General features: G+C 43.7%; 1 protein-coding gene across 2 annotated transcripts in view; it reads right to left on the bottom strand.

Moving 5' to 3' along the window:
• Positions 1–21,319, bottom strand: part of TCF7L2 (transcription factor 7 like 2) — a 774,578-nt gene extending 753,259 nt beyond the window's left edge. The window contains exons 1-3 of one of the 2 annotated variants that reach the window (XM_068255163.1): positions 21,046–21,319; positions 14,939–15,043; positions 11,094–11,129 (exon numbers count right to left, since the gene is read on the bottom strand). The gene's annotated coding sequence lies outside the window, so the exon portion shown is untranslated. The remainder of the gene's footprint in view (positions 1–11,093; positions 11,130–14,938; positions 15,044–21,045) is intronic. The other variant, XM_068255162.1, reaches the window with a different exon arrangement.
• Positions 21,320–21,850: the final 531 nt, after the last annotated feature.

Genomic DNA, 21,850 nt, shown 5'->3' with positions numbered 1-21,850 from the left:
CAGGGTGCGAAGCCCCAGTTGGCCGGGGCTCTGCTTTCTGGCTATCCTAGCCTGCATGGGGGACAAGGGGTTACAGAGGCTTTGCAGGTTTTTAACATAACCTGCAAATTTGGTGTTGCTAGGATGTAAGGGGCCTTTGCTATTAACTGCTGGGAAATATTTCCCACGATCTGTCATTGACTGGCATTTAAATGTATCGTTTTTTTCTTTGAACTTTTAAAATCGATTTTCTCAAAAAGTATAAGGTCTTTTTGAAAAAAAAAATGTATCCATGCTCCCACTTTTCTTCTTAACACAACCTGCAAATTTGGTGATTCTGGCATTTGAGGGGGCTTTGTTATTAACCCTTAAAGTCGGCAGGTTTTGGGACAGTAGCTGAATCCGAATTCGTGATCATGGGTTAAAACCCATGATCACGGCCGAATTCGAGAGGCACTATTCGGGAAAATTTGACTTCGAATTTGGGAGCAGGATCGCTATTCGAATTTGGCAAGCATGAAAATCTACCCGTGATCACGGGTAGAATTCAAATTCGCGAATTTGGAGAGCAACCCTAGCATCTTGTAGCCTAAGGAAAAATTCAATTTTGTGCAGGAGGCAAGAAAGTGCAGAGTGCTCACTATGTAGTGCAAAATATTGCTAATAATAAGGTGCCGTAGTGTAGCAGCACAAAATGAGTGACCGCAGAAAAAATAATTGTAAAGTGCAGCAGTATAGGGCACATTTAAAGGACACCCGAGGTGACATGTGACATGATGAGATAAACATGTGTATGTACAGTCCCTAGCACACAAATAACTATGCTGTGCTCCTTTTTCTCTTTCTATGTCTGAAAGAGTTAAATATCAGGTATGTAAGTGGCTGACTCAGTCCTGACTCAGGAATTGACTACATTGTAACCCTCACTGATAAGAAATTCCAACTATAAAACATTTTCCTAGCAGAAAATGGCTTCTGAGAGCAAGAAAGAGATAAAAATGGGAAATTCTTATCAGTGAGGGTCACACTGTAGTCACTTACTGTCTGAGTCAGAACTGAGTCAGCATCTTACATACCTGATATTTAACTCTTTCAGGCAGAGAAAGAAAAAAAGGAATACAGCATAGTTATTTGTGTGCTTGGCACTGTACATACACATGTCTATCTCATCATGTCACGTCACCTCGGGTATCCTATAAGTAAAAATACATTGCATAAAAGTCAATTTGCAATAGTGCGGCAGTGTATAGTGAATATAAGCAAGGAATTGTAAAATATATATTAGGATAAAATAGTAAAATAAAAATAGTAGTAGTCTTACCAGTAGCTCATCAGTAGCACGAATAGCGCCTCTGTGATGAAGTGAGAACGCTTTGTGCTTTATATATGGTGCCTGGGGTGTGTCTGCCAATGGAAGGAAGCAGAGTGTGTAGGGTGGGCGGGGCGGAGATACATTGAGGGGGACAGGCAGCCAATCGGCCAATAGTATGATTCATACTGACACTGTGCTTCATATGGACAAGTTCCAAGATTATTTCCATAGTTACTCCTCTACACCAGTGATCTGCACAGTACAATTAGCACTTCCTCTTTTTTGTGTGGGTTTTCTCCTGGCACTCTGAGTTGCTTCTACATCCCAAATTGGTTAACTTTCTTCTCCCCAAAATTATCCCTAGTATAGTCCCAGTGGAGACATTAGATTGTGTGCCCCTCTGAGGGGCAGCTAGTGACAATCATATTGAAATGTTCTCTGTAAAAGGATTTCAGAAATGTTGTCAGTGCTATATAAATATTGTGCAATGATAAAAATGCACTCTAAGGCTGCTTTCACAGTAATACGTTACAGGCACACGTTAGCGCAGCCTGTAACGCAGCCCAACTCACAGTAATGAAAAATCAATGGGCTGTTCACAGTGCCCACGTTGCGTTACATTGTTCCGCAGCACGTTCAAACAAAGTGCTGCATGCTATGCGTGCTACGCGGCTTTAGCTGCGTTAGACTGTTTGCACGTGCTCAGTATTGTGTTGTTTTTTTTTAATTTTGAGGAGGAGAGGAGGAGGGGAGAGTCGCTATTGTTAGCCACATAGCTAATTAATATTCACTGTACTGCCCTGTAGTGATGGGAAGTTCGGCTCGATTCATTGAATCGATTCATTGAAAAGAGCCGGATTTCCTATCTCTACTGTTCAGAATCGATTCATTGAAAAGAGCCAGACTTCCCATCACTAGATTCAGTCCTGCTGCTCTGAATCGATTCTGAACAGTAGAAATAGGAAGTCCGGCTCTTTTCAATGAATCGATTCATTGAAAAGAGCCGGACTTCCCATAACTTCTGCTGTGTTTTCTTCCTGGAGCGGCCGTTGATTGGCTGGCGGGACCACGTGTTGCGGAGTGTTCCGATCATGTGGTCCCCGCAAGGTATGAGACAAAAAAGGCGCACCAACAGCAGCACAACGCGGCTCACTCTGGCGTCCACCTCCAACACCACCAGGCGTTGCGTTAGGGGTACGTTATGCGACCTTAACGTCCCCTAAAACGCAACATCCTGGTGGGAAAGAGGCCTCAAATAAGGAATTTATTAATGACAGATAGTTTAAAGAGGTGCTTTACTGAAAGATAGCAGTAGGGGGGAAAAAAATAAATCAATACATTACAAGTCAGAAGTTGAAAATTAGAAGTTAGATCACGAAATGATCGATTTTTCTCCATGTAATTCATTCAAGTTGTTTGATCCACAATGAGCCTACAAGTTATCAGACAAAAAAACACAAAAAACACAAAAAAACAGCACCAACTGCCATTATCTACAAACATATATATATACAGTGGTGTGAAAAACTATTTGCCCCCTTCCTGATTTCTTATTCTTTTGCATGTCTGTCGCACTTAAATGTTTCTGCCCATCAAAAACCGTTAACTATTAGTCAAAGATAACATAATTGAACACAAAATGCAGTTTTAAATGATGGTTTTTATTATTTAGTGAGAAAAAAAACTCCAAATCTACATGGCCCTGTGTGAAAAAGTGATTTCCCCCCCCTTGTTAAAAAATAACTTAACTGTGGTTTATCACACCTGAGTTCAATTTCTGTAGTCACCCCCAGGCCTGATTACTGCCACACCTGACACAGAGAAGTAGACTAAAAGCACCTCAAAAGCTAGACATCATGCCAAGATCCAAAGAAATTCAGGAACAAATGAGAACAAAAGTACTGTAATTGAGATCTATCAGTCTGGTAAAGGTTATAAAGCCATTTCTAAAGCTTTGGGACTCCAGCGAAGCACAGTGAGAGCCATTATCCACAAATGGCAAAAATATGGACCAGTGATGAACCTTCCCAGGAGAGGCCTGCCGACCAAAATTACCCCAAGAGCGCAGAGAAAACTCATCCGAGAGGCCACAAAAGACCCCAGGACAACATCTAAAGAACTGCGGGACTCACTTGCCTCAATTAAGGTCAGTGTTCGAGACTTCACCATAAGAAAGAGACTGGGCAAAAACGGCCTGCATGGCAGATATCCAAGGCGCAAACCACTTTTAAGCAAAAAGAACATTAAGGCTCATCTCAATCTTGCTAAAAAACATCTCAATGATTGCCAAGACTTTTGGGAAAATACCTTATGGACCGATGAGACTAAAGTTGAACTTTTTGGAAGGTGCGTGTCCCGTTACATCTGGCGTAGAAGTAACACAGCATTTCAGCAAAAGAACATCATACCAACAGTAAAATATGGTGGTGGTAGTGTGATGGTCTGGGGTTGTTTTGCTGCTTCAGGACCTGGAAGGCTTGCTGTGATAGATTCTGTGAATTCTACTGTCTACCAAAAAATCCTAAAGGAGAATGTCCGGCCATCTGTTCGTCAACTCAAGCTGAAGCGATCTTGGGTGCTGCAGCAGGACAATGACCCAAAACACCCCAGCAAATACACCTCTGAATGGCTGAAGAAAAACAAAATGAAGACTTTGGAGTTGCCTAGTCAAAGTCCTGACCTGGATCCTATTGAGATGTTGTGGCATGACCTTAAAAAGGTGGTTCATGCTAGAAAACCCTCAAATAAAGCTGAATTACAACAATTCTGCAAAGATGAGTGGGCCAAAATTCCTCCAGAGCGCTGTAAAAGAAGCGTTGCAAGTTATCGCAAACTCTTGATTGCAGTTATTGCTGCTAAGGGTGGCCCAACCAGTTATTAGGTTCAGGGGGCAATTTCTTTTTCACACAGGGCCATGTAGGTTTTGAGTTGTTTTTTCTCACTAAATAATAAAAACCATCATTTAAATTTGCATTTTGTGTTCAATTATGTTATCTTTGACTAATAGTTAACGGTTTTTGATGAGCAGAAAAATTTAAGTGTGACAAACATGCAAAAGAATAAGAAATCAGGAAGGGGGCAAATAGTTTTTTTACACCACTGTATATACTGTATATACATACACACACACACACACACACACACCGGTATATGCACAAAGGGGGGTGCTGCTTGCTTAGCAGTTGGAAACAGCTGTTATTTCCCACAATACAACGAGGTTAAAGGTGCGTACACACGTCATATTGTTACAAACGACGGCTCCATCAGACCCTCCTGCGGGGCGGTCGTTCTGCCGACAGTAGTACGTGAGGAAAGAATTAGATGGTAATTTTTACACCTAAGACCCAAGCTGTACATAAATTGTATAATTAATTATAAAGTGGATACACACCCCTCAAAATCGTTATAGGTGCGGTCTGTAATGTGTGTTCAGTGAGTTTGGGCCAGTGAGATGTATATGGTCTGGTAATTATTTGTGCATACTTTACAAACTTATTTTGAGAATCATTATTTCCATGTAAACTATCATATTGGTGCCCAAAAAACTAATTGATGTAGTTTATGTTCTTCCAGATTGGGATAGGGAGACAACTTATGCCTTGCTTGGGTGCTAAAAATGGCATGATACGGCCCTGAGAACTGCCTCGCTCGTATACAAATGGGAGCATGGCCACAGGCTTGCAGAATATTTTCAGAGGGATCCAGTGCTGGTGGAAAGCCGCTGCACTACCCCTCTTCTAAAGGTGCATACACACATCAGACTATAGTCTTTGGAAACTGAAAGATCACAGACCAATCTTACCACCCTTCATGTAGTATGACGCCATACTCTACACAGTCTTTTCTATGGAGCTGAACTCCACATCAGAAAAAAATCTTTGCAAGATGCTGCACACACAGATGCTGTACAGACAGAAAAGATCAGTATCTGCAAAAGATCTGTTCCTGCCAAAAATCCATTCCTGCAAATTGCAATGATAGTCTATGAGATCTGCAGATCATCATACACACCTTGTTTAACTGACATTCATCTGCAGATCAGATCCACCAGGATGGATTTTCAGATCTGTGGATGATTGCTTGATCTGCAGATGAATGTCAGTTAAATCATGTGTGTACGATGATCTGCAGATCTCATAGACTATCATTGCAATTTGCAGGGATGGATTTTTGGTAGGAACAGATCTTTTGCAGATACTGATCTTTTTTCTCTGTACAGCATCTGTGTGTGCAGCATCTTGCAAAGATTTTTTTCTGATGGGGAGTGCAGCTCCATAGAATAGACTGTGTAGGTATGGTTCTCATACTACATGAAGGGTGGTAAGATTGGTCTGTGATCTTTCAGTTTCCAAAGACTATAGTCTGATGTGTGAATGCACCCTAAGATAGGAAGCTTTTCAAAAAGGTATACTTTAAGCTTGCATGCAAAAATGAGGATCTTGGGCTGTTCATTATCAATTAGTGTACTATTGTCATCACCGTAGGTAAGTTGTAAACAATGCACGTTAAATGTACATTTCAGCTGTAAAACCAAACTTTTATTTATTTAGTGATGTCAGAGGCTATGCACATAACAAGGAGAAGTCACCTCAGTTTTAAGCCTAGCTTTTTACTGCTTCAATCAATACAAGCTAATGGCGGCAGTAGTGTGATCAGTGTTAGATGAAATTCCTGCAACAATCTGATCTCATATCCTGTGGTGCAATTTGAAAAGCAGGAAAGCTATAAACAGCTATTCATGGTTGCCTGGTCTAATAGAAAATGGGCATCTTTACAGTGTACCCAAACTGAAACCTGCAAGAAAAAAAAAAAAAAAAAACATACCGACCTAGGCAGAGGGAACTCTCTGGATCCTGCAGAAGCTCCTCACGTCCTTTTGTCCCTCAATGTTGCTGCCAGTGGACTCCCGAAAGAACTGTACTGCGCCCGCGCAAGTTTGGGTGCACCTGCGCAGTAAGCTGGAGCCCACTAGCTCATGTGGGTGCACCCTGACCACACTGATGCATAAGGAGGAGTACAGCCAAGATCTTTCAGAGGTGGCGCTAGGGGGGAGGAGGACACAGGAATCCTCTGGAGGATCCAGAGGCTCCTCTCTACCTATATATCTCTCCTCTCTACCTTGTATCTGGCCGTAGTAAAATTGGCCAGCTTTTATCCCTCTCAGGTCAATTGTCCTTTAAAGAGGAACTCTAGTGAAAATAATGCAATAAAAAAGAGCTTCATTTTTACAATAATTATGTATAAATGATTTAGTCAGTGTTGTAAAATCTTTTAAATCCCTGATTAACATTCTGACATTTATTACATGGTGACATTTTTACTGTTGGCAGGTGATGTAGCTGCTGCATGTTTTTTTGGCAGTTGGAAACTCCTGTAAACAGCTATTTCCCACAATGTAGCAAGGTTCCCAGACAGGAAACTGCCAGGAGTAGGTACTCAAGAGTTTCTTGTGGGAGGGGTTTCACCACAATATCAGTCATACAGCACCCCCTGATGGTCTGTTTGTGAAAAGGAATAGATTTCTCATGTAAAAGGGGGTATCAGCTACTGATGGGGATAAAGTTCAATTCTTGGTCGGAGTTTCTCTTTAAGGCCCGTACACACCCTCAATCAATGTCAAGGATCCTCCCGGCACCCCAAGGCTGTGCAGAAGCGTAGCTACTTTGTGAGCAGGGGTGGCGCAGGAGTGACATCATGTGGAGGGCGGGGTAATTGATGAGAAGAATGCTCTCAGCCATTGCTCTGTCAAAGTGATCCACCAGGATGGGTCACTGGCTGTGCAGTCAGGAGGAGCCGTGGCTGCTGAACATACGCTACATTCTCGCAAAAGGCGGTCATTAATGGCCACCTTGGCAGAGTTTCAGCTATCATGTGTACAGAGTTTAGAAAAGACCTGTCATTGTCTTGGGAAAGAATCTAGTATTCCATTCAAATTTACTGGGCAAGATGTATTTGCCAGCTTTTACAGTAAGTAGCATATGCGGTTCTGAAATTACACCAGCCTAACATCCTGTATTTTCCTAAACTTCATAAACAGACCCCCGAGTGTCAAGGTCAAACCTAGAGATTCCCCCTGAATGCTAATTGAGAGAAGGGAGGGGTCGCCGGCCTCCAGATTTTCCACTCAGCTTTTTGTCGCTGGAGGTGGCATAGATCTAAAATGATGCCTGGCAGAACAGGTAGTGACAGTGGAAAGTTTGTAGGCCTTTATTTCTCACATGAAAAGAAGGGACCTTGGGATTGTGAAGTGGCATTAAAACAACGGCCTCTGTGGCGTCTTCTGCGGCAGCCGTGAAGCGCACACTTGAACTTAAACCATTTTTCATGAACAGAATAGCACCTGATTTACACTAAAGAAAAAGAGGAAAGGTTTTTTTTCCCCCTCACAAATACCTGTCACATGCAAAGCGAGGGTGGCGAGTGTATAGCAGGCTCTAGACATAAGCACTTGCTACATTCATATGTATATTTAATATGCTTGACCTTGTACTTTATGTTGTGCATAATCATTAGCATTATGTGCTTCTGCTGCAGCAAGAGGCGCATTTCTATAGGTGACTTACCTTGACCAAAACAGGCCTACGAGAGCCACTTCAACCATGTGCGCCCGCCCAGTACTTTAGGATTGTGGTCACAGGGCGTTTTAATTTTCTCATTTTCATTTTTTTTTTTTTTTTTTTTTTTTTTTATAAAGTCATGACGGGGAAAGGGGGATTCTCAATTAAAAGGGCAAAATGTCAGATTTGCCCTTTGTTTACTACAAACTCGGTAAAGCCATCCAAAAAGATTCCCTAGCGTTTGTCTCATTGGTTTGGGTTAACTGTTGGTTTTTGTGAAATTTGCACTATTTGTATTGAATGTTACAAGTGCCCCAAAGGCTTGGCTCTGACTGACTAAAATCTCTGCCTGTTCAGTAAGCCAGCACCTATTCAGTAGGAGGCCTTAGGCAAGTCTCCCTAACACTGCTACTGCCTATAGAGCGCGTCCTAGTGGCTGCAGCAACTACCAAAGATCTTTTTTCACCTTCAACGTATACACATTCAACACAGCTGAGCAAACACATCTGGCCCATTCCACGTTTTCTCCTGTTTTCTCTTAGGAGATATTTTTGCATCTGCTGTTTAAAGCGGGCCTTCTAATCATACTCAGAACTTCCTCTCTGCTCTAAAAGATACACAACAGCATAATAACCTTCAAAGAGAAAAAAAATATGTCTTACAGCTGATAAGAATCCTGCCATAAATCTGCAGTGTATCTACTTCCTGCTTTTATGGAAGCAGACATACTGCTAACATCCTGTGCTTTCTAATCAGTCTCTCTGCCGTAGCAGCTGTCAGCTGACACAGGTGAGGGATCAAATTACCCTTGTGATTTGACAAAGATTAGACAGGCTAAACTCTCTAAATACATACAAGGTGCATTTCTCTCTGTTTTCCTTCCGTCCTGTGCAAGAGTTCCGGTCCACTTTAAAATAACTTTTGCACTATACAATTGAAAAAGTAACACAAAGCACTTTTTTTTTGCTTGCTGTTGGCTTAAAAGTCATTTATTTCAGAATGTGAAAATATCACTTAGGAGAAAAAGTCAACTGGATCCTGCCCATTCTCCTATGGTGAAGGGTATAAGGAAAAGGAACAGAAGACCTCCCACAGGACCGTATCTAGGCAAAATACAATAACGATCAGGCAAGAAATTCTAAACCTGAACGCTTTATCAAACAGTCATGAACAGAATACTGGGCCACGGAACGTCTGCATAAAGCTCTACAAATACCAATTTATTTTTAACCAATACAATGACTGACTATTATGTCCTTTTATTTACACTAAATACCACATGGAGTTTGAATGTCTTGTGTTGAATTTACAGAAAATTACAATAAACAGAGCAAATAAAATCAAAAAGAATGTACGATTAGCAAGCAACCTCCCAATAATGCATCGTGAATGGATTTGAGGCCAGTCCTGATATTTGCTTCTGCTAATTAACATACTCTTTATCTATTTCCAAGCCACTAGATCAATAATAACTATTGACAAAGTGTCCTTGAACGCACAGCCTTGGGGTAACGGCCCCTCCAGAGGCCCACGGTGCGAACAGGGCTAAGCCAGCACAGGAGGAGTTAACATCCATCTAACACAAACACACACATGCAAAAATGACAATAAATAATTGTGGCGGTCTCTTAAAATATTTAAGTGGTGCATAAACATCTTGGAGCCACATTCCCTAGCCGTGGGGGGGGACAGCGGGGGTGAAAATCTCTCCTCACCCGCCTGCTGAAATAGTTGTCTGAAACTTATCGCCTCGATTTGCATACTAAAGGCCGGCAATGTGGACAAATACAAATTTAAAACAAAATTGCTGTAAATGAAAACGTACAGCTTCAATATTAATCAGCGGAGCAGAAATGGTGTGAAAGGCAGCATGAAAAGGAGCGAAATAGATGTGTACGTTTAATCAGACAGACTTGCGCAGGACACAAAGAGCCAGGCTAATTAATCTCAGCAGGTAGGCGCTAACCTTCAGACTTCATAAATAAATAAGTCGGAGAACAATGTCTGGCATGACTGCCAGTGGAAACAGGGATTATTTCTCAAACTGTTGTTTTGGGACACCCTGAAAATTAGCATGCCGGCTGGTGTAGGGGTAATAATGAGGGTGGGGGGATATACTGTATGTAAAAGCAGCCATTCTGTAATATGCTTTGTAAGAATATTCCTTTAAAGTAATCTTGTAGGAGAACTGGTGATAACAAGGAAGTATGCCAAACAGCTTCATCATGGTGCCTGCAAAGCGGCTCCATTCATGGGTTTCTGTAACCATTGTAGAAATCTGGTCTTGGTCTTGAAGCATCAAAATTGTGGTCTAGATGGGTTGGACTTGAGATGCTTGAAGTAATCATCAGGACGCTCCATCCCAAGGGGCATCAATAAATATGGGGCTTAGCATGGCCAAGAAAAGTTGAGGTTAGGGTGGTTGGAGGATTTTAGGTTAGTGTAAATAGCAGTGGAGAGATGGCAGGGCTTCCCAAGACAGGCTGCATCTAAATGACAATGAGTATAGGTGTGCAGAGCCTCATTTATAGGCAGGATACACATCTTGCATTCAAGACAGAAGCACCAAATTGCCATTAGTGGAGAAAGTTGGCTTCCACATAACAATATGCATGCAGAGTGTTTCTGTACTGGACTCTTCCACCGCAATAAGACCATCCTTAGGGAATGGACCCTAACTTCTACCTAATTACCAAATAAGCATAGTGTGAACCTGGGAGCAACTGGCCATTAAATAGTTTACATAGTTTCTTAACATCATCAGAGAGATGGCAGAGAATGACTACCAATAGAGGCATGCAAAGCCCCCTAGAGGAAAATACACACCTTGTATTCTAAACTTATGCTAAACCATGCACTACAGCACTAACATCTGAATAAAAACAAAATGCATTCACAAAACATCAAAGGGGTGCAGCTAGCCATAAGGTAAACTCACATTTCTTATGGCGCGTACAGACGCCATACCGCCGCAAACGACAGGTCCATCAGACCCTACTGCTGGGCAGACTTTCAGCCGACAGTAGCTCATGTGTACACGTTGTCGGCTGACTGATAAGGCTGTTTCTCACGTACACACATGCTACTGTCGGCTGAAAGTCCGCCCAGCGGGAGGGTCTGACGGACCCGGCCTTTGCGGCAGTATGGCGTGTGTACGCGCCTTTAGACAGCAGGGGTTAGTGTAAATGTATTAGGTTGGGTTTAGGTGAGAGATTCAGGTTACCTTTGAATGTACCTATACTCACCCTGATTACTTGCCTTTGCTATCAATTAAAGCACACCTGAAGCAAAGTAAAAAAAAAAGATTTAATGTACGCTAATAATCACTTAGAAATCTCACCCCTGACACCTCTCAGGCTGTTCATTGTGTTTGGGGTCCCTCCTGTTTATGGACAGTCAGAACTGGCACATCAGTCGAATCCTCTTCAGCAAGTGCCTGTGGCCATCCACAAGCGATTCTGAATGGCTTATGGAATGGGGAATGGGAGAGACCCCAAAGACAACAAGCAGGTGAAAAAAAAGTAATCTGATTTCCCAGAGATTTTAAAGTCCATATCCAGTCAAGAATACAACTTTTCCAGATCCTCTCCTATAAGGCTATTTATATGTGGCTAGTTTTCTTGTTGTAAAATAGTCCTGGGGATCTGTGTCCCTCGGACATCCAACACATAGACCCCCCCCCGCTGAAAAACCAAAGAAGGTGCTTTCAGCGCAGGAAACTCAGTGCCAAGTGATCAAACTAGACACCGCTGAAGCGCTAATGTTATAGTGTGCGGGGTGCGTAGGAGTAATTTGGGGTTCCGGTACCCCGAATTACATCTTGGAGGGGAAAAAGTATTTAACGCTCCCGGGGATTTGAGCAGCAGCAATGTGAGAGGTGATTCAGCTAACCCTGCACCCAACTCACTGGTGGCGCAACAACACGTACGCCTGAAAAACACCATCGGGTTGATTCATTAAGTTGTAGCCTAATGAATTCTGGAGTGTAGGTCCCTGCCGTGATCCCCACACCGTGAGTGGCCCAGCAGCCAAACTATTGGGCCAATCTAGGTGTGGGGATCACGGCCATTAAAGCCACTGGACCCGCCAGGGCTCAGGGTGGGTTAAGTGGAGCGGCCTTTACGTAGGATTGCGAGTAAGTTAGCAGCGCACGCTACGCTGCACTACTGCACGTAGCATGCGCATAACTCGCGCTCCTCTCATTAAGCTTCAACCCCCATCTGTTTTCTGTACTGGAGATGGAGAAGACAGATGGCGGTTTTCAGCAGGAAGGGGTGGACCTACGCCCTGAAAGTCATTAGGACACAGACCCCCTGATCTAGTTTTCAACAAGAAAACCAGCCTGGTAGTTATAACGTTATAGAGGAAGAGGATTCTAATGATCTATTTGTGAAAAGGTAAAGATTTCTTGTTGGAAAGGGGGTATCAGCTACTGATGAAATTCAATACTGGGTTAAAGATCCTCTTTGTCATGCTCAGTATAGAGAAGCACATAATCAGATGGGAGCGCGGCCACAAAAACAAGAAGGTCCTGGGCAGCAACCGAGGGCAAGAAGAGGATCTAGACAGCCTCTGCATCATCCAGAGGCTTTTTAACTACCAAGGTAAGTATCCAGTTTTTATCTCCTTCCTCTTTACAGGTTTGCTTTAAAGTCTACCCAAGGTGAATATCATCTAACAAATGAGACACAGAGGCATGTACCCTTCCCCATCTCATATCTCTGTGTCCTCTTGGCGCGCTCTCAGTCCCCACTGGCCTCTGCAGTGGCCTCCCCCATTCAAATTGCTGACAAGCAGTGTGTCAGTAGAAGGGGTGTTGCTAGGATCATAAGACATCCGGGGCACTTTTGTGCACTCCAGACGAAAATGGGTGTGGCCATGCACCAGAATGTGGGTGTGGTCATGGGTGGAGCAAAATTTACATAAACTTAACAGCCTTCTAAGTAGACCTGCCCAGAAAAATATTGGGTGAAGCCCCCCTCTCCATTAATAAAAAAAAGTGCATGCTGGGTGCTGTGTGGGGCCATGCTGGGTGCTGTGGTGCCTCTATGGGGCATGCTGGGTGTTGTAGTGACATGCTGGATGCACAGCGGGAGGAACTACTCGTATCCTCCATCTACTCTCCAAGTCTGGAGAGATCCTCTGTAGCTGGCATCTGAGAATCAGATGCTAGCAGCTCTGTCTGATTAATTCTCAGAAACGTCAAGAAGCCCAGAGGAGATATCTGCAGAATCTGGAGACCAAGTGGCCAGAGATGGGTACTGCCGCCTGCCTCTGCCTGGTGGACATCTGGGGCAGACCAGAATAGATCCAGGGCACATGCCACTGATCTTTGGGGCTTGCAACGCCCCTGGTTGGTAGCCTGAAATAGGAAGTGGCATCATTTGCAGGAAAGGCACTCCTGCACAACACCTACTCTGGCGTTGAGAACGCGCACTTTTCCCGCCTTTCAGAGAAAAAAAATGCATGAGAGGACCTACTGAGCATATCCGGAGCTCAGGCCCTCTCGTGCACCACTCTCATACATTTGCTGTGACCCAAAAGTACATTCGGGTTCCTGGCCATTGTGAAAGAAAATACTCAAATATTTGTTGCGACCCGGTGGACAAATGGAGCGACATAGAACGTTAAGAAGCAGATCGTTGGGCTCAAGGAGTATGTTTTTTTTTTTAATGCTTTAATTCCACCTCAGTTTCTCTTTTAGATACAAAAAATGATGTCTGTGCTGCAGGGCCGGCGCTACCATAGAGGCAAAGGAGTAAGCTGCCCCAGGGCCCCAGAGCTTGTAGGGGCCCCCAGTGGCTACAAGAGGAAAAAAAATGTTCAAATCAATGTATTTTTTTTCAAAGGAAAAAAAATACACATTTAAAAACCAGCCGATTTTAATGGTTAATAGCAAATCCACCTTAAATTCTAGAAACCCTAAATTTGCAGGATAGGTTAAGGAGATCATTGGGAATAAGAGGAAAAAACAATTTTTCAAAAAGACCTTATAGTTTTTGAGAAAATCGATTTTAAAGTTTGGAAGGAAAAAAGTATACTTTTAAATGCGGTAAATGTCACTTCTAGTACCTAACGGTAGTGTAATTTTACATGTATCAAAAGAAAGAGCAATACATTTCCTGACGGGGTTTCCAGGGGGTCCATACGCAGCCGCAGCGCTTTGGCCAGGGATCGCTATACAGCCACAATATGGCTGTATGAAGATCCCTGGCATTTTTTTCCTGTTTTCCCCCCAAAAAATTTTATGTTTAGAGTGTGGGAATTTTTTCTTTAAAAATTATGTGGGGTCCCCCCATCTGAAACTTTTTAACCTTGTCCCCCAAGCAGGTTGGGGTAACCAGAATGTGGAGCTCCGACTGATTGGGGCTTCAAACCCTGACTATACCAGCTGCAAAAAAGGTCCCTTAATGCCAATTTTTGCTCCGGGGTATCTGTTGGGGGGGCCCCCCAGGTTTATTTTGCAAGCAAACAAAGGAAAGCAAGAAAGTTGGCACTGCTGCAAGTGTTCGGTTTATTATAGCATGGATAAAGTGCAGACGTGCAATATCTTGCCAAAATAGCATGGAAAAACACATACCCTGGTGAGAGGAGGCGTAGGTGGTGGTGGGTGCTGGGCACAGGATGCCTGACAGCCGTTTCGCGCTGAATAGCGCTTCTACCCAGGCTGCTCAGGTTTATTTTGCCCTGGGGCCCCATTGTTGCTTAAACCGGCCCTGCTGTGCTGCCATTTGGACTTTCTGACGAACGCAACTAGAATTGTAGGAGGCAAATGCAAACAAGAACAAGGGCTGCATTAACTTAATCCACAAACAATACTTTTACATGCTCAGCTCATCAAGAAAGCACATTATTTCTTACATATGTTCCTGTGTGGTCCGTTGCCTTGTTTTTTAACCTTGCAAGAATCTTGGATGACAATGCTGGTATAGCTTTAAGTTATTTTTCCACTTATATACATGAACAATACGTACTTTGCATTGTACTTTTATGGACTTTGCATTGTACGTTTATGGATAAAAACCTACTTTGCATTGTACTTTTATGGATAATACATACTTTGTATTGCACTTTCATGGATAAAACTTACTCTGCATTGTCCTTTTACTCGACTGTGGATAATGTAGAGATGGTGACATCAAATATCTCAATCTAGAGATGTATGCTGTGGTCCATTCCACAATTATTCTCCAAGCTGAAAAAGTATGAGACATAGAAGTGGGTTACTCCATGTCAGTATATAAAACCTACATTATATATATATAATCAGTTTTTTGGGGGGTTTTTTGTAACTGAATGCCGTTAAATATTATCTTCCAACTTCAGTCTAAAGCTACTGTACTGTAAAAAAATGTGAAAGATTTGTTGGAACAGTATATGGCTTAGTGCTGAAGGTAATAAGAATTCCCCTCTCTAGTGTTGTCTCAGTGGTTTATAAGGCTGCACAAAGCAGGAGGTGAAACCTTTTTGCTCACTTTGCACTTCTACTGCACTGACACATGCATTCCACAAGGTAGTGGGATCCTCCCCTCTGTGAGAATACTGTCAAGAATATTTGGATTCTGGGAGTAATTATGCCTATTATAATAAAAATTAAGAACCATGCAAGGCAGCCGTTTTGTTCAATCACTGTGAAGAAAATGGATAGGATCAGAGGAGAGATCAAAGAAAGCATAATACAGGTAAGTCAGTGTAATGATATGAATGCCAACTGCTCCGTTAAAAGTGGAGCTGACTTCTAATCTATCATTTTTATAGTAAAAAATAACCTCTTGGCTTGGCTAAGCTTCGGGTAACTACCTGCACTCCTAGATGTCTAATCTGGCCTTGCTGTTGGCACACAAATAATACAATAAGCCCCTGTGCAATCATTGAAATGGTCTGTCCCAACCCAAGCACTAACCCCACTGTAGCGCCACATTGCCCTCCTTCCCAATACTAGCCCCCATATCAGTTCCACATTCCTCCCCAGTACTGCATTTTCTCTTTATATTGCCTCCCCAGGGCCCTGCTCCTTTGGGCAGAGGTATTAATTATTAAAACTGCCACCCACTTATTTATTTATTTTTATTTAAAGAGGAGCTGTTAGGTATAGGGCAGGCATGGACAAACTTGGCCCTCCAGCTATTAAGGAACTACAAGTCCCACAATGCATTGCAGGAGTCTGACAGCCACAGTCATGACTCATATAGGCAAATGCATTGTGGGACTTGTAGTTCCGTAACAGCTGGAGGGCCAAGTTTGCCCATGCCTGGTATAGGGTCTCAGAGAAAAAAAAAACACATATCAGTAGCTAAATATTGGCTGTACTTACATTACATATGCATTTCAATGTCCACGTTTGGATTTCACAGAATTTTTAAATAGTATTTGCAGAGATTGATGCTCCTGACAGCTCATGGCAGGTTCCATGTTTGTCTGTCTTGTATGAAGCCAATTGTGATGTAATATCCTCCCTTACCATGCTTCCTGATGATTCGACTCACAAAAAAGATCAGGATCAAAGATCCTAATCGTTCATGATCCGGACAACACTACTGTGCAGTGAATATTAATTAGCCATGTGGCTAGGAACAATACCTACTCTAACGGAACATGTGCCCTGTGAACAGCACATTGATTTTTCATTGCTGTGAGTTGGGCTGCAAGTTACAAGCTGCTGTAACATGAGCCTGTAACTTCCCACTGTGAAAGCAGCCTTAGGGCAGGATAGGGAAATGAAGGGGAGGACCAAGGGAGTGCAGTGGGGAGAAGAAGCAGCCCCAGCATGCTTTGCAGTATCTGTTATGCGGCCTGCTGGCCTCCTTAGGAGCTTGGGAATAAAGAGGCTTGCTGTTCAGCAAATATCAAAGTAAGAGAGATTTTTAACTTCAGTATTGCCTTTTTGGCTTCCTTCTAAACTGTTTAACACAGGATAATAGAGGTTTAAATTAGCTTTTGCAGCCTGACAGTTACCCTTTAAGTATTTATATATTACGCAGCGCTGTACAGAGTATATTGTCTTGTCACTAACTGTCCCTCAGAGGGGCTCACAATCTGATCCCTACCATAGTCATATGTCTATGTGTGTATCGTGTAGTCGTGCATGTATCATATTCTAGGGCCAATTTAGGGGGAAGCCAATTAACTTATCTGTATGTTTTTTGGGATTTGGGAGGAAACCAGTGTCCGGAGGAAACCTACACAGACACAGGGAGAACATACAAACTCTTTGCAGATGTTGACCTGAGTGCTAACCTCAATGCCAAGAGCAAAGCGTACCTGCCAGCCACAGAGGAGTCTTTGTGTTACACGGGGAGTCCAATGCGGTCAGAGGCCCATCACACCTCACATATAGTCCAAACAATCAGCAACGATCCACAAGGACTCGACCCTCCAAAGTGAATTACAGCGAAATATTTATTTTTATATAGCGGTGTTACAGCACACTAAAAAGCAGTGTGCTGTAACACCGCTATATAAAAATAAATATTTCGCTGTAATTCACTTTGGAGGGTCGAGTCCTTGTGGATCGTTGCTGATTGCTAACCTCAATGCCACCGAGCTGCCACTTCCTTGTTTAGACACATCAGATCAAACATGTCTCTCCTCTGCAGGACTGGGGGTGCGTACATATAGTTATGACGTCAGTGAGCTGGGCCCTGGGTGAGATGAGCTCAGACTACTGACATTCAAACTCCTGGTAGCATTAAATACTATTCCTCCTTCGAGTCGTAGCAACTCGGAGGGAGAAGTAACTTGGGGTCCTCGAATTACCCTTACATGTCCCACGCACATTATAGCATTTCTGCTGTAGAGGCGCCATGCACCAAAACTGCCTGCTTCACTGGAAGTAGGAAGGTCCTCAAGACTAACATATATATACAGTATGTTAAGGTTTTTTTTTTTGTTTTGATTTTCCGGATTTGAGACAACCTCACAAATTTGACTTTTTCTGTGAATGAGGCAATCACGCCTAATCACGGAATAGCGTTTAAGCTATTCTTAAAGCCCCCATACATGCTACAATCCCCCAAATTTAACTTAATAATCACTCACTGGCTAGCTAAATACAAGTATACAGTCAAAGCAGTAGTAGATAGAATCAGTGAGCTTCCCCGTGCATGCACTCACGGGGGGGGGAGGTTCGGGGGGGGGGGGGGGCAAGTGGGGCCCCGCACCTGAAGAAGGCCCCGCATGTCATGCCCGCCGTTCCATGCTCATTTTGGTGGTGGTGAAGGAAAGGTCTCCAGAAGTCTAGCTGTTTGTGTTCTGAGCAGTGTGTCATTTACAAATACTCAGATCTTCCAATTTTGTTTTATGCACCTTATATTTTGCACCAACCTCCCTTTTATTGCTTAGGTTTTTGTCTTCAGCATGCTTTACTGTACTATGCCGTTTTCATTTTTGTAATGAATTTCTGCACTGACATGAAGCTTGCCAAATGTCAAATTAAGGTAACCTGCAAGGGCCTGATGGCCCCAGGGGCAATTAGGTCAGTCGAGCATGGACTGGAGCCGGAGGGGGCTCAGGCTGGAGCCTCCAGACTGGCTGGGGATCGGTGCTAGGTTTGATGGGGAGCTAGGGATAGGTAGAGGCTGGTTGGGGAGCTAGGGATAGCTACAGGCTGGCTGGGGAGCTTAGGGTGTGTGCCAGACTGGCTAAGGATGGGTGTTAGGCTGCATGGGGAACTGTGGATGGGTGGTAGGCTGGCTGGGGAGCTGGATGTGGGTGCTAGGCTGCCTTGGAGAGCTGGAGATTGTTGTTAGAATGGCTGGGAAGCAAGGGATGGGTTCTAAGCTGGCTGAAGAGCTGGAGATGTGTACTCCGCTGGCTGGTGAGATCGGGATAGGTACTACTAGGCTGTCTGGAGATGGGTGCTAGGCTGGCTGGGGAGCTGGGGATGGGTACTAGGCTGGCTAAGGAGCTGGGAATGGGTGATAGTCTGGCTGGATAGCTGGGGATGGGTGCTAGGCTGGCTGGGGATGGGTGCTAGGCTGGCTGGGGAGCTGGGAATTGGTGCTAGTCTGGCTGGAGAGCTGAATATGGGTGCTAGGCTGGCTGGGGATGGATACTAGGCTGGCTTAGGCGGTGGGGATGGGTGCTAGGCTGGGCTGGGAAGCTGGGAATGGGTGCTAGGCTGGCTGGGGAGCTGGGGATTGGTGCTAGGCTGGCTGGAGAGCTGGGGATGGGTGCTAGGCTGGCTGGAGAGCTGGGGATGGTCAGGGACGGATCTAGACCAAGTTGCCCCAAGTTGCGCCTGGGGCAAGGTCAGGTTTTGGCGCCTAAACTGCCATTCCCCATCCAAATTTTGCCGCCTTTTTAAGAATTCAACAAACTGCGCCTGGGGCAAGAGACCTGCTTGCTCCCCCCTAGATCCGTCCCTGGGGATGGTTGCTAGGCTGGCTGGAGAGGTGGGGATGGGTACTAGTCTGGCTGGGGATGGGTACTAGGCTGGCTGAGGAGCTGGGGATGGGTGCTAGGCTGCCTTGGAGAACTGGGGATTGGTGCTAGGCTGGTTGGACAGCAAGGAATGGGTTCCAAGCTGGCTGAGGATGGGTACAAGGCTGGTTGAGGAGCTGGGGATGGGTGCTAGGCTGGCTGGGGAGTGTGTGTGTGGATAGAAATAAAAATTTGGAATCCCCATTCAGCCTAGCACCCATCCCAGGCCAGCCTAGAACCCATCAGTTGGTTAAAGGCCACTAAATCAATATAACAATAATTACAATACGTAATGTAATCAAACAGCGAATGGTAGTACCATTGGCCATTTGTTTACATTACATATTGTAATTGTACCTATATTGGTTATCATGGCCGAATATCTGTAATCACGGCATGCCCTGTGACCAAATTCCGTGATCGAGAATCGATCACGGAGTTGAATACCGAAGCCGAATAGTGGAAAAATGACTCTTCTGTGAACGCAGAAATTATCCGAGCACCACTGCTGTGGGGATAAAAAGGCCAAAATTGACTCTGGGTGAATAATGAATAGCTTTGCCACACATTGGGCTTGATTCAATAAGACAAATAATATGCTTTATCAAAGTTAACAAGCCTTCTTAGAGTAGCATAGCGAGCGCTACAAACTTATGCCTGCTAATTGGGAATGACATGAGCTTTACTCATCCTGCCCTGAGCCCCTACGGGTTCGTATGCTACTCTGATAAGGCTGGTTAACTTTGATAAGGCTTGCTATTTGTCTTATGCCGGGGATACACGGTACGTTTCTGTACTGTGTATCGACCAGCTGATAATATTCAGATGGCCCGATCATGCCGCTCGACCCGCGCCCGCTTGATTCCCGCCGGCGGACAATGGCAGGGAATCGAGCGGTGATAAGGAAGTGCCAGCGGGGACGAGCGGCAATCGATCCGCGCACACACGCGGACGAGCGGGGATGCGCCGGCATCGAGCCGCTGGCTCGATCCGGCGCATAAAACGAGCCGTGTATGCACGGCATTAGTGAATCAAGCCCATTATCTAGCTCACACTGCACCCTATGTGACTGATTCTCATTACCAGACTTATTATTAAAGATAAGGTTAAATAGTTACCAGATCTGACCTAATCAGAAGATCTTCCTGCCACCAATTATGTTCCGACTGTCTAGATAGGGGTGGTCAGAGCCTTGGTAGAAATTGGAAAAAATGTCCAGGGCTGCAATTCCAGGTAAGTATTTTACCCCTGTCCTGTAATTAATGGTGCTCATACATGGTACAATTTTGTAATTTTTTTTTATTAGATCATTTCGTTCGATTATTTCATCAAATATAACGATTTTTCGAACATGTCCAATCAGATTTTTTGTTTAAAAAACTGGATAATTCTCATCAGACATGTTGGAAAAATCTTTATATTCGCGGAATAATCAAAATAAATTATCTAATCGAAAAAAAAAATGAAAAAATTGTACCATGTATGGGCACCATAAGACAGAGCATGTCATGACAGGCTCTGTCTTTTCTTATTTATTGTTATAACTTGTAACATTTAATAATTACTATGAGGAGTACGAAAACAATTCCAGTAACAGGGTCATACAAATAGAGCAATAATAACAGGACAGTAATAGTAAATAGTGATGATGAGAATAGTATGTATTTTATAATATTAACAGTTGATAATGAATACAAATATGAATAACGTGGTAATTACACTAATACTGTAATACCACTGCTATATAATATGTATGCTATAATAATAGAAACCCACATTATACAGTAGCACGGGATAATGCTAGATATGGAGTCCCCTCATGGAGGCGCTGCAGAGAGCGCTCCAGTCACCGCCCAGCGCGGCCAGTGGTCACATCACACAGACTTCCCGCCAGAAGCTCTGAGGTAAAAGGGAGCACGCGGAGGGGTGTCACGTCACGTGCCTCCTCTGCGTTGCTCCTTCTGCGCTCCCCTCCGCCAGGTACTGACGCTTTCTGTCCCCGCAGAGGTCTCTGTGGTAAGCGTGACTGTCTGGAGATCTGTGCAGACAGCGGGAAAACGTGAGTGCACAGATTGGGGCGGAGCTTTGGTAGAGGTCAAGTAGATGGTAATATGGGTGGAGCTTTGACTGCACAGATGGAGGAGAGGTACTGTATCAAGCATGGTAGTCTGCCATTGAAATAGTATATAGTGGGATATTTTGAACCCAATTTTTATTAGGAAAATAAGTACCTTACATCCAATTTTGGTCAAGTGGCCAAATATTTTGTTATGTACCGAACCCATAATGACATTGATGATGAATAACTCAATATTTAATGATTGCAGCTAAACTAGGTGTGAATGTGCTGCATAGCTTCCAACTGTCCCTCTTTTTAAGGGACAGTCCCTCATTGGGAACCCAATCCCCCTGTCCCTTTTTTTCTTTCATCTGTCCCTCCTTCAGGACTGATGTACAGAATTTGTGTAAATATATGTATTTTTCTATTGAAAATTGTGTTTAATTGCCTTTAAACTTTATTCCTATCCTTCAGTTTGTTATGTTTCTTATTTGCAAATGTTAATATGAAGGAAAATGAGTC

This window comes from Hyperolius riggenbachi, chromosome 10, assembly GCF_040937935.1.
Source record: "Hyperolius riggenbachi isolate aHypRig1 chromosome 10, aHypRig1.pri, whole genome shotgun sequence".
In the NCBI taxonomy this organism is placed as follows: Eukaryota; Metazoa; Chordata; class Amphibia; order Anura; family Hyperoliidae; genus Hyperolius; species Hyperolius riggenbachi.
Note: the sequence above shows the minus strand (reverse complement) of the source record. Positions and strands in the feature narration are given on the sequence as shown.